This window comes from Mauremys mutica, chromosome 1 (assembly GCF_020497125.1).
Source record: "Mauremys mutica isolate MM-2020 ecotype Southern chromosome 1, ASM2049712v1, whole genome shotgun sequence".
NCBI lineage: Eukaryota > Metazoa > Chordata > Testudines > Geoemydidae > Mauremys > Mauremys mutica.
In genome coordinates this window covers 332,618,751-332,631,714 of record NC_059072.1, presented here as the reverse complement: position 1 = coordinate 332,631,714, position 12,964 = coordinate 332,618,751, and the positions used below count along the sequence as shown (strand labels likewise).

The window sequence follows — 12,964 nt, the reverse complement described above, 5'->3', positions numbered from 1 at the left end:
GCATCAACATGCACTGTAATCTCTTTGGATCACTCATGGCTTTGTCATGATTGCTTGTAGAGGTGTATCGTCTGATTGAATTCTTACTGGGTGGCCATAGGTGTATTGATGAAATTGTTCCACTCCAAATACCACAGCCAGAAGATCTTTTTCAATTTGGGTGTATCGCTGTTCAGTCTGCTGCTGGCATGAGTGACTGCTCCTGAAAAGAGTGACACCCAATTCTTTCCTCCAGTACATCACACGGGATTGTCAGTGGCTTTTCTGGCTGGTAGTACTTCAGGACAGGGGCATCTGTTATTTGTTTCAGAGTGCCAAATGCTTGCTGTTGGGGACTTCCCAGTCCCATTCAACATACTGTCTTGTGACCTGATGTCTGGGATCCACTACTTCTGTCAGGGTGGACAGAACTTGGTCTTTTCTATGAAGCTCTGTGTCCCTTTCGCATCCACTGGAGTTGGCTTGTCTCTGTCTCGATCTTGTTGGGATCAGTCTTCAGTCCCTCTGCTGTGAATAAACATTCACTGTATGTCATCTCATGCTATCTGAGTCACATTTTTTTCTGGATTGAAAATTTTATATCCTTGTCTCTGCATCACTGTAGAAAAGTTTGTAGTTTTCTCTCATGGTCTGATTCAGCTTCAGTATCATTGTTACATTCACCTACAATGAGGATATCATCCATAATTATTTTCACCCCAGACAATCCTTCCACCACTTGGGTGAGACTTCTCTGGAACACCTTTGGTGCGGGACTTATGCTTATTGGCATGCACAGACATCTGTAGCAACCAAACGGTGTTGCAAAGTTTGTCAGCATGCTGAACTCTTTATCCAGGCATATGTACCAAAACCTGTCCCTTACTCACAGACTGTAAAGATTCTGGCTTTGGAGATTTCTGGCCAGATATCATCCATGGTGGGCAGTGGATAGCAGCATCTTTTCAAAGCCAGGTCCGGGGCTTTGGGTTTATGCAGATGCATAATTTGCCTGATAGCTTCTTTCCCACCATCATGCTGCTTACCCAGGCTGTACTGCCTTTACAGGTGCTTTGATACCACTGCTCTACAGACAGGGCTGGATTAAGGCATAAGCTAACTAAGGCCTGGTCTACACTAAGAAGGGGGTTCGAATTAGGGTACGCAAATTCAGCTACGTGAATAGTGTAGCTGAATTTGAAGTACCCTAATTCGAACAACTCACCCGTCCAGACGCGGCGGGGTCGAACTCCGCGGCTCCCCCGTCGACTCCGCCAACTCTTTCTGCCGAGGTGGAGTACCGGAGTCGACCGCGGCGCTTCTGGAGTTCGAACTATCGCGTCTAGATCAGACGCGATAGTTCGAACTCCAAAAAGTCGAACTCTCCGCGTCGAACCGGCAGGTAAGTGTAGACGTACCCTAAGATAGAGCTTAGGGCCTTGCAATATGAGCGGCCTTGAAAAAAGAAAAAGCTCACTCCATTTCAAATGTTATCAAAATCTGTTGATCAATAAAGGAGATATGGGAAAAAGAAGATTCTCTCTAAATATAGACATTTTTGTTCAAATATGACAAAAATATACACATCTGGCTACACAAATACCCTTACCCTATCCTTACCTTTCACTAATTGTTCATTCTTGAGAGGCGGAAGGCCAGTGCTGAGAAAAAAAACAATAATTACACTTGTAAAATTAGTATTTCTATGAGTAAGTCTGCTATCAATCCCCTAAGGCAGCATTTTGTTGGCCAGCTGCTACTAGTAAAATTCTGACTGTGCTTTCATAACTTATTTAAAAAAATAAATACTCTCACTGCCGATAAAATCGGACAAAATGTGAGGTTGGAGACGGCAGTGTCGTGAAGCAATCCTGCCAAGCTCATACTCATATGGAACTCATCCTAGGAGTGATGTCATGTACAGTGTCCCTCTTGGCTGGTAATAGCTGGAAGTCTGCCATCTTTTGTTGATGGTCCCGCACCCTCAGTTGTATAGTGCCTTCGCTCCTGTTTTCCTTTGTTTTCTTAAGTATTAGTGTGTTCTTTCTTCTTTTGATCTGTACATACGTACAATTGTGTATTTTAGTGCACACGCCGCTTTCTGCTTCATGCACTATCCATGCTTCAAATGACTGAGTTTACAGGTGATCGTCTTATGGACTTGGGTCGAGTGGATCTTGAGGAGTGAAGGAGGATATACATATATATCAAAATATTCTGAGTACTTGGTGAGCAAGTTATTTCAGACTATGTGCATGTATGATTTATAAGCTATTAAAGCCTATAATATTCATTATATTTGCTTAAATATAGGCTAGTTTTCTCACTTTCTCAATGCCTGTTAAGAGATTCCCAGTCTTTTTTCTGGTAAATTCTTTCTTGCTGTGGTCTCACTGCATGTACTTCTGGGGACGTTCTGCCTCCTATGACTTTCATCCTCTTTCTCCAGGCTCCTGCTGCACGCCCCATGTCTAGGCATCAATCTAATGTGAGATTGCCTTCCCAGAGCAGCTGCTCCCTCAGGTGGTGATCCCAAGTGCAGCAGATTAGCCTGTCCTGATTTAGGAAGTCTGTCAAGTCCGCACTGTGTGTAAGGCAGTAACACAAGGGTTTATCCCCTTCCCTTCAGACTGATCTCTAGAGAACAACCTGTGTTGCACCACACTTTTGCTCTGCTTTGGGGAGCAATAGGTACCCAGACTGCTGTGATGTGAGGCTAGAGGCAGTGGTGAGCTTCAGAGTGTTGCAGATCTCTCTGCCTTTTCCCCCAATGAGGTAAAATAACAGTTTTAGCCACTTGCTGTTGTTGCCCTCCTGGATGGCCATGTCTGTGTATAGCTCGAACTCCTTCTTCCCCCGGGTCCATTGCTGGGCTAGGTTTGTCTCCCCCATATACTCCTGGGGGAATTCTGCGCCAAAAAAGTAAAAAATTCTGCACACGATATTCTAAAATTCTGCCATATTCTGCATTTTTTGGGTCAAATAATGCAATATAATCCAGCTAGTTTCAATTATTTTGACAATTTATTTAAACTACAATACAATGGCTGGAGAATGGGAGTGGGGAGCATTGGAAGAAATCACCAAACTCCCTCTAATAGTAATGTAACTAGTATTGACCCTTTACTTCTAATTCTTAGTCAACAAATATGTGCAGCTATATGCTCAGTGTTATATCATAGGCAACTGAAAAGCAAGGGAGGGCTGGGGACTCAAACTCACAGTTTGTACTGGTTACTGACCATCTCCAAAAAAGTTAGTGGCAAACAGTTCATGGAGCACATTTTGATAGGAAAATTTTTCAGTCCAAAAAATGTAGATCAGTTCTAATCACTAAAGAACCATAAGCATTTATAAGGCCATACCATCCTTTACGCCACTCTGGCAATGTAATGGAGCCTTAAAATTTTTACACCTGTTTTATACTCCTGGGAAATTCACCAAGAACAATGGGAACAATTCACTAAGCAGGCAGGCTGCTACATTCTCCTCTGCCTGAGGGAACAAAGCCTGCCCCAAGCCTACCTCTTTAGAAATACCCCAAAGCCTTGTCCCTCCATGTCGAGAGTGCTGCAATAGTGAGCGAGAGGGACAGAGTGTCTCTCTCTCTCACACATACATGACAACCCAGGCCCCCCGCTCCTCAGGCAATGATTTACGTCTTTGCTCTGGGTACCCAAACCAACCTGTCTGCACCGCCAGGGAGTTGATGCATGACTGCTCTTGCAGCTTGCCTTTGCTTCCCTAGCAGAAGTCATTTTTCTGCGGGTAGTCAAAGAAATCTGTGGGGGCCATGAATTCTGTGCACATGTAGCGATGCAGAATTCTCCCAGGAGTACTCATATCTGGGTTGGCTTCAGACCAAGTTAGTGACTCACGCTGCCAGCTGCTGCACTTCAGAAAACTCACCCCTCAGATGCTGCCACCATTTTTCATTCACAAAGTGCAATGCTGAATGCAGGTTAAGTTGACTAAATGGAACTTTATTAAATCCTGTAGACTGCTCTGTCCATGGAGCTTAGTTGCTTCTGTCATAACTTCACCCATTCCCCTGCTGCCTCATCAATGACAGCCCATTCAGGGAAGATGGGCCTTCTCATTCCAGTTCCACTGATCATGATATAACCAAGTATTGTACTTCACACTTGTGGTCCCAGCACAATTTGGGAACCTCATTCTCTCAAAACCAGCTGTTTCTTTTGTCACATTAGTTATGTCCGCCACCGGTGGGTAACTCACAGCAGTAATCACCTCATGAATCTCCACCACCACTTGCCAACATCAAACTGGCTAGCCACAGACCTGTAGCAGTCTGGGGTAGCCACCTTACAGCTGGCAATAGCAGCCCACTTCTGGAGTGGTATGGCCTCAACTCATTTGCATGTCCTGGTGCTGGAGGGTCAGGTCAAGCTCTTCATGAAGGGGCCTTCCTCCTGCAGAAATTCTGAAGCCACTGCTAATCATCTCAGGTCTTCATGGCGATGCAATCCCAGCATTCTGTGCTAGTTGTCCTGCCCCAGAAGCACCAGCATACATATGAGGAATCCACAGTGACTGTAGTAAGTGACAGCTGTCTCCACTCTGCCATGTCAGCATCCATTCTGCATGATCTCCTTACCAAGAGCCACCACCGCTTTGTAAGGGTCAAAAACCATTGCTGAAATGTCCTTCACCATGCCTCTCAATCTGCTGCAACAACAACACAGTCAAAAGCAGAAACAGTTCATCCACCACTGCTTGGTCCATGCCTTGGCACCTGCTGGAATGGACAGAAGTGAGTGGCATGCAGAGCCTGAAGTGCCTTGATTAAATGTACTGGAGCACTAAAAAGAATTCCACACTGGGGCTTGGGAAGGACAGATAGGTTCTGCCACAAAACACCACAAAACAAATCCTAGAGTGACTCCAGTTAATGATGGTCTAAGAACCACGGGATACACTCTCTGAAATCCAACACTTAACCTGGGCTACTGCCATGCTAGTGTGGATGCTGCTTAATGGGTATGAGTTGCTGCAGCTCTGCAGTGTGGATGCCCTCCCACAGGTCTGGCAAGTATGGGAGTCCATTTCCAAGTGTCTGGACCTGGGTAAACTCTGCAGTAAAGACATACCCTCAATGCCATTTTCTTCCACTGATTTTTGTCTTCTTTAATAAGTTCAGACAATATTTGAAGCACAAGAAGGTAGTGAATAAATCCCTCATACTATTTTTTTCAGTTGGAATAAGACATACAAGGGCATGTATTACCCACTGCTTTTTGGGTGATTACAGCATTTAGTCTCTTCTATGGACTCAGCAACCTACATGGGGGAGTGGGGTGACAGCTCAGAGCAACACATTCCCTGTCATGTTAAGAAAATGCATGGTTTCTGATGCAGTTACAGCTTATGGAGCTGAAAAACTGCTAGGTGGCAGGATAATATTAGAAGTTCTTTCCCCCTATTATTATAGAGTATAAGCTATTACAAAGAGTTCTTTGTAACTATAACATACAAAAAAATCCCTCTATCTATTCCATCTTATCACTTCAGAAGAGTGGAAATGAGTAGATTTTTCTCTTTCCGGATGGAGAAAGGCTATTTTGACTGTTTTATGGAGTTACAGAGGTCATGCTGGCATTTTGAAGAGCTTCTTCAGACGTCTCCAAAAATTTAATGATGTTGTTTTCAGTTAGAGACTATAATATATACTCTTCAATTCTTTCAGCTTAAAAATAGGTTGTCATTAGTGCTTTCAAAATGAAATCATAGATACAAAATTTGTTTTCCTGTAGGATCTCCTGAAAATTCGCAGTTGGAGTGCTTTTCTGTTTTTACATCTTAATCTGCAGTGGAATTAAAAAAAGAGCTTGCTGTCATTCAACTTGAATCTTGTAAATGTCTAGCTTTATGATCATCTTAAAGACTTTGTAGCTTTGTTGTAATTGTCACTAATTAGCTGCATCAGTACAACAGAGATGGTGCATGGTGACATTGTGTTGTGCACAGTATTGGACAATTGTGTCGGACAGGTGGAAACATTAAATTCAGAGGAAGTGGTAGTTTAATGAGATGAGTTCATAAGTGAAACTTTTGAAATTGCTTAAAGCTGCATTAAAAATTACACATAGCCCTGGAACCTTAAAATGTCAGTTTCCTGAAAGAAGTCTCTCTTTTTTGGTAACAGAAAATCTTATTTCTTATTTGTATTACTGTAGCACTTAGGAGCCCTAGTCATACTATTCCATGGAAGCCACCCTGTAGGAGAGGTAGAATTTTAATGCTGTACAGTCCTGGAGCCTTAAGTAATGCTGGGTATGCAGATAGAGATAAAATATGAAACAGTGACTTACCCTATAGTAACTATGGTTCTTCAGTACATGTTATTTACATATACACTCCACTGTTGATGCATGTGGGTCCCATCCACTCAAGTTCAGATCCTTTTGGCCAGCAGTGTCTGTTGGGGCCATGCCTCGCATCTCTCATTTGAGAGTATAAAGGGCAGGGCACCTCAGTTCTTTTGCCAATATAGAATAGCAGGGGAAGGTTATGTTTATGGTTATGGTAGGTTATGGAATATATGTGGAAAACACATCTCAAAGAATCACAATTTATATATGGTAACTAACTCTTTCTTCATCTTTTTCTTCTTCTTCTTCAAGTGCTTGCCTCATCTATATTTCACTGTTGGTGACTTACAAGCAGTGACCTAGATCACAGGAGGTGGGTTCTGAGAGTCTACCTGAACAATGATTGCAAGAAAGCTCTAATAAAGTAAGCATCAGATCTTGATGCTTCTATTATGAAGTAATATTGGGTAAATGTAAGTATCAAGCCCCAAATTGCTTTTCTACAAATGTCTAGTATTAGAAAAACTTCTTAACGTAGCTGCAGAAGTGGCTGCATCTATGTTAGCTACTTCATAGCACAATCCAATTAGACTGTCTCTGAATTGATATCACCTGACCTCTCACCCTATCTGCATAAGCTACAAATAGCCTAGGGGACACTCTAAAGGGCACAGTCCTGTGTGTAAGAAAAGGTAATGCCCTAAGCACATCTAATATGTGAAGCTTAGCTTCCTCCTTGTTGGAATGTGGCTTGGTAAAGAAAACAGACAGGTGTATAACTTGAGTACGGTATAAGCCAGATGCCACCTTTGGCAAGAACTTTAGCTGAGGTTTTGAAGTCACCCTATCTTTGTGAAAGATAGTGTATGGAGGTCCCATCATGGGTGCTTGTATCTCCCCACCCGTCTAGTAGATGTTATTCCCACTAGCAAGGGTCTTTTGATGAAAAAGTGGCCAGGGTCTCAAAGATGGCACGATGACATCAATCTGGACAGCACCAGCTTGAAATCCCACTGAGGGGGAGGCTCCAGGTTGGAAGATATACCTGCATATGGCCCTTCAGGAATCTAGCTATTGTGGGGAGTTAAAATGTTAAGTGATCCTGACTAGGTGGATGGCAAGAAGAAATATTTGCCAGGTGGAGCTTATAGACAGTCCTGAATTCTTTAAGGAAAAGAACTAGTCCAACTAGCTGACGGAGCTAATTGATGTTGCTGTGTCAGAAGGGTAATTCTCTTCCACTCGAAGGTAAATAGTCTTTTAGAGTCTTTTCTAGTATGTATTAGAATGTTCTGCACTGCCGTAGAACAGTTCCTGTCTACCGTTTTTAACCAGACAGCATCCATGCCATGAGGTGCAGGGAAGATGTAGCCTTCCTGCACCTCTTTCTGAAATATCAGATCTGATTAAAGAGATAATCAGATTGGAGGTCAGAGAGATTCATGAGGTCTGAAAACCTGCCATGGCCATCCCTGAGCCAGTATGATCATGTGTCTGAGTTTGAGTCCTGCCTTGGTTATGCCTGAGGTCAAAATTGTTTTCTTTTGGATGCAGGAGCAACTCCTAGAGACCTCAGTGTCCCCTGAGAGCCCTTTAGCGTATGTAAGACTCTGTCTTTACATTAAACAATTGGCAGCCCTCAAACAGTGGATCCTCTCTTGTTACTTGTATTTCTTTAGGGACACCAGAGGACTGAAGCCAAAAGATCTTCTCATGTTAATCAAAGATGCCATGGATTGTATCTGCAGCATCAATAACTGCTTGAAGGGATGGGCACACTATGAGCTGTCCCTCCAGGACAAAGACTTAAATTCCTCTCTGAAGAATTTTGTCAACAACTTTAGAGATGGCATCCCAATTCAAGTAATCATATTTTCCAATGAGACCTGATAACTGGTTATCCTCACTTGTAAGCTTGATGTTGAATATTTTTTATGACCAAATTTATTGAGTTTTTTGGTTCTTTGTTTCAGGGTAGAGATTTCTGTTGCTCATATCTGGTTCTCTCATGAATGCAACCACTCAGGTGCAGGATAGGTTTAAAATTGTTCAGAAACTTGGAAAATCTTTAGTAGCGGTGATCTGCTCTCTTTGACATGTTAGCTAGGGAAGCAGGTGTTTGCCAGAATAATTTGGCAGTCTCCAACTGTCACTCATTGATGGCATTGCCAGGCGCCCAAGCACGGAGGTGTTTCAGAGATCCAGGAGCTTGTACAATTTCTCCTGGGACAATCTACAGTAGAGATTCCAGTGAATTTGTCATCCTATTCAGCAAGTCCTGGGAAGTTTTGAAATCACTGGTCTATGAGGTGGCTGTTGCAGGTATCAGTCTCATCAGGAGATGATGGGATGGATGCTGGGATAGGCTAATCTTCCACTTGCAGCTTCTCATCAGAACCCTGTAATTGCTGTTCAGTTATAAGTACTGGAGCTTGAGCTGCCTGGAATACTCCCTTATGTCATGGTAGAGAGAGAGATCTAGCCCTGGACTAGACTTCTGAAACTGGTTTCCTGGCCAGTTCCAATGTACCCAATAAGGCCAAGGGTGCTGGCAGGAGTATGGAGCAGGGTTCCTTTTATGATAATAATAATAATAATTATTATTATAATAGTGGAATAATAATAGTGAGCCCTAGACTCCCTCTCTGAGGCATATGTACCAGAATACCTAGATCCCAGGGAATACACTAATGACACCTCTCTGTTATTGTCTGACCTGGAGGAGGAAAAGGAGTATCCTTCTCATAGGGGTGGAGCAGTTCTATCTGGAGTCCAAGGTCAGTCCTCAGAAAGCGCTCTAACTGGCAATGTCAATGTGTTTGGTACCAAACTAGGTGCCACAGTCCATACCAAGGGAGGTATCTTAACCATGGAGAACAGTGGTGACTCTAGTACTGAAGAGACCTTGAAGTCTCACGACACCATATAGGATCTTGGGACTGAGTCAGCTGGCACTGTGGATAAATGAATCAAAGGCATCTGTACCAGAAGATGACATTGGTACTGGAGGCCTCGGGACTGAAGTAATTTCTGATGCTACGGAGAGGCTGCTACCAAGACATGGCAACTGGTTCCTCAGTGGGTTCCAGAGGGACCCATCTTGGGCCTTGAATTACCCTTCTCAGAGGCAAATCTATGGGATTTTTTTACTTAGGGCTAGGTACCAGTGAAGCAGATCTAGGTCTCTTCCCCTTAGAAGTTGAGTGCTCCTTTCTTCCCCGGCTCCAGAGATTTTACCACACATGAAGGATGAATCCTTAGGGTGTATTTAGGCTGTAATTAAACACCCATGGCTGGCCCATGCCAGCTGACTCAGGCTCGCAGGGCTCGGGCTAAGGGGCTATTTAATTGCAAAGTAGACATTTGTGATCAGGCTGCAGCCTGAGTTCTGGGACCCTCTCTCCACGCAGGATCTTAAAGTCCGGGCTCAAGCCCGAACATCTACAGCACAATTAAACAGCCCCTTAGCCTGTTCTAGCGAGCATGGGGTAGCTGTGGGTTTTTAACTGCAGTGTACCCTTCAAAATGCTTGTTTCAGAGTTGAGAGCTGAAGAACTGACATGAGTGCTCTTTGAAGAGGTCTTCTCAGGGTTTTTAAGTCCCAGACACTCCAGGATCTGAAGAGAGGGACATTGATCCCTCTAGCAAAAACCGCTTCAGGAGTGATTTTCTATTTAGAGTTCTCTTCAAAAGCAATTTGCAAATGACACATCTTTCTGGCAGGCGCCTCTCACCAAGCCATAAGATACATCTCATAGACTCATTATTAAGGGGAATTACTGCTGCACATGAGGGCAGTTTTTAAAGCCTGAAGATTTGTGTTCAGTCATAATGATTGGATCTGGTATTGGGAAATTCATAGTCAAGGAAAAACTTTCTTCTTTTTAAAAGAAGATAGGAGACATTAACAAGATAACTGAAAGCTAATCTAAATGATTTACTGCTAAGTACCTAAAGATTTGCCGCTGTTTACACAACAATGAATAGGCTGCACAGTGAACAAGAAGTGTGGACACTACAAGTTCCAACTAAGGAACATTTGGGACTGCGCTGCATTTATATCTGGAGATGGGAAGCACAAGGACACTCCTGGAACAGGCAGACTGCTGGCCAAAAGAATCCGAACTTGAGTGTATGGAGTACACAGGCACCAGCAGTGGCGTAAATATGAACAAGCACTCAAAGAACTTATTTATTATTTCAATCAATAAGTTTGCTGTAGAACTGTAGTTCCTACTGTATTTAGCTCTGTCAGTTACCATTAGCAATAGCATGTATACCTCAAATCCAGTTATAATGTTATTATGCACTTTGAGATCCATGGATGAAAAACATGATAGACGAGTCAGGTTATTATTTACTAACTACATTTAATCTCACTATGAGAAACAAAAAAGTAATATATGGGCCCAGCCATCCTTTCTTGTGAAGAAAAGTGGGGCAGAGGGATAGGGTATCTCTAGGAAGTTTCACTTATGGAGTTTCCTATCAAGGATTCCCTCAAGGTGATGGGGTTTTAGAACCTATGGGAGTGAGGCCTCCCAAACCCTTGGATCTTGGGAAATTGTATAGCCCTCTACCATGAAAGGCTGCTTGATTGGCTCTTATCTCCATTCTCCCTTAGGAGCATGATTTCTTTAAGAACCATCCTTCAATTAGATGTGTTTCCATCTGGCTCCTCAGTGGCATGGATCCAGGGAGGTTGGAATATCCATAGGGGAACTGGAGGTCTATCATGTACTGCTCCATCCCCTCCTACACCTGCACTGGTCCCACCCCACAACATACAGACATGTCATGTGAAGATCTGCCTGTAGAGGAAGGGTTGCTCTGTTTCCTCATGTTCCTAGAAACAAAATGCAATTCCCATTTCCTGGACCTCCAAATCTCCTCTGCCAAACCCAACACCAGATGAATGGCACCTCAGGTTTGTTTGTTTTTGCTTCGTTTACTCACCAGAATACAATAAACATTTATATCAGTAAGAGTCCCAAACTTTGTTAGCCTGACAAAAATTCTGAGTGCTGAATCCCTGCATCCTGTATTCGTTAGACGCATGTGGGACATGCGTCTGACGTAGTGGGCATTCACCCACAAAAGTTCATGCTCCAATACATCTGTTAGTCTAGAAGGTGCCACAGGACTCTTTGTCACTTTTTGCAAATCCAGACTAACACGGCCACCCCTCTGATACTTGACACTATTTTTTCTGTTACCTATAAACCTAGGCAAAGCTGTAGGGATTGATTCAGCTCTGGTTTATCCTGGCTTTCATTAGTATAGCTCAGGGCACAGGCTCCCACCAGAGATGGAAATTTCACCTAGAGGAGGGTTGCAGAAGTTACCTGCAACTTCTGATTTTCTAGGGGGCCTGCAGTTGACCTATACATACCCCAAAAAGTGGACAGCATTGGCAGGAGAAATAATGAGGCCACAGCTCCTAAGAGATGATCTGATTCAGTGCATCTCCACCAACAGACCCTCCAGGAAAGCATAAGTTTTGCAAATACCATGTATCATAGTGCATCTCAGGTCTGGGAAACTGAGATTTGGCCTTTTCTGTTGGACTCCCATAAACATGGGATTATATTTGCTTTAAGTATTATTTTAAATTCTACTGCATTTTAGTGTCTAAATCTGTTTGTTTTCTAACCAGAAACAAAACACAACAGAAATTCTTCAGTAAAGGCTCCAAAATCTCAATTCTCTCTCTTCCCTTTCCTCTCCCCGACTCCTCTCTATTGCTAGAGCCAAATTCTGTTCTTAGTTATACAGGTAAAAATCTGGAGCAATTTCCATAGCAGTGAATGGAGTTACCCTTCTGTAAATTCAAGAGTAAATGACAGCGGAATTTGGTCTGTTCTCTAAAAACAATTCTTAATGTTAAATAACTGATTCCTAGGGTGGTTTGTGCTTTTAGTTGGCCTCAGGTTAATTCAAAAGTGGCTCCCAGTTCTCCCAAAGAATAAAAATAAAATCACTCTCTCTAATCCTTGACAATTAGAGGTTGGAATTTTATTCAGCGGGTGGAATCTTTTGTTGCCACAGGTTGTGGTCTCATATGATTGGGTGGGAGTTCAGTTAGGAGTCACAGGTTCTGGGGCCCATTTCCTGTAAATGAAGGTGAAAACATGGTCTATATAGGTCTGGAAATATTAAATATTTTCATTAATGATTTGGGGGAGAATATGCTTATCAAATTTGCACATGATACCAAACTTGGAGGAGTTGCAAGCACTTTTAAGGTTAGGATTAAAATCCATAAGGACCTTGATAAATTGGAGAACTGTTCTGAAATCAACACAATGAAATTCAGGAAAGACAAGTGCAAAAATATTACACGTAGGAAGTTAAAAATCAAAATGCACAAACACAAAATGGCTAGGAAGTAGTACTGCAGAAAAGGACCTGGGAGTTATAGTCACAAATAGAATATGAGCCAAAATATTTTGCAGTTTCAAAAACTAATATCATTCTGGGGTGTATTAATAGTACTGTAGTGTGTAAGACATGTAAGGTAATTGTTCTGCTCTGCTCAGCAGTGGTGAGGCCTCTGCTGGAGTATTGTGTCCTGTTTTGGGTGCCACATTTAAGAAAGATCTGGACAAGAGCTGGAGAAAGTCCATAGGTAAGCAACAAAAATGATAAAGGTT

The 12,964-nt window shown here is 42.8% G+C and overlaps 1 long non-coding RNA gene across 1 annotated transcript in view; it reads left to right on the top strand.

Annotated features, from left to right (window-relative positions):
* LOC123361791 overlaps positions 1-8,190 on the top strand; it is a 29,244-nt gene extending 21,054 nt beyond the window's left edge. The window contains exons 2-3 of the long non-coding RNA XR_006576228.1: positions 6,624-6,784; positions 7,991-8,190. This is a non-coding gene — a long non-coding RNA (uncharacterized LOC123361791). The remainder of the gene's footprint in view (positions 1-6,623; positions 6,785-7,990) is intronic.
* The last annotated feature ends 4,774 nt before the right edge of the window (positions 8,191-12,964 follow it).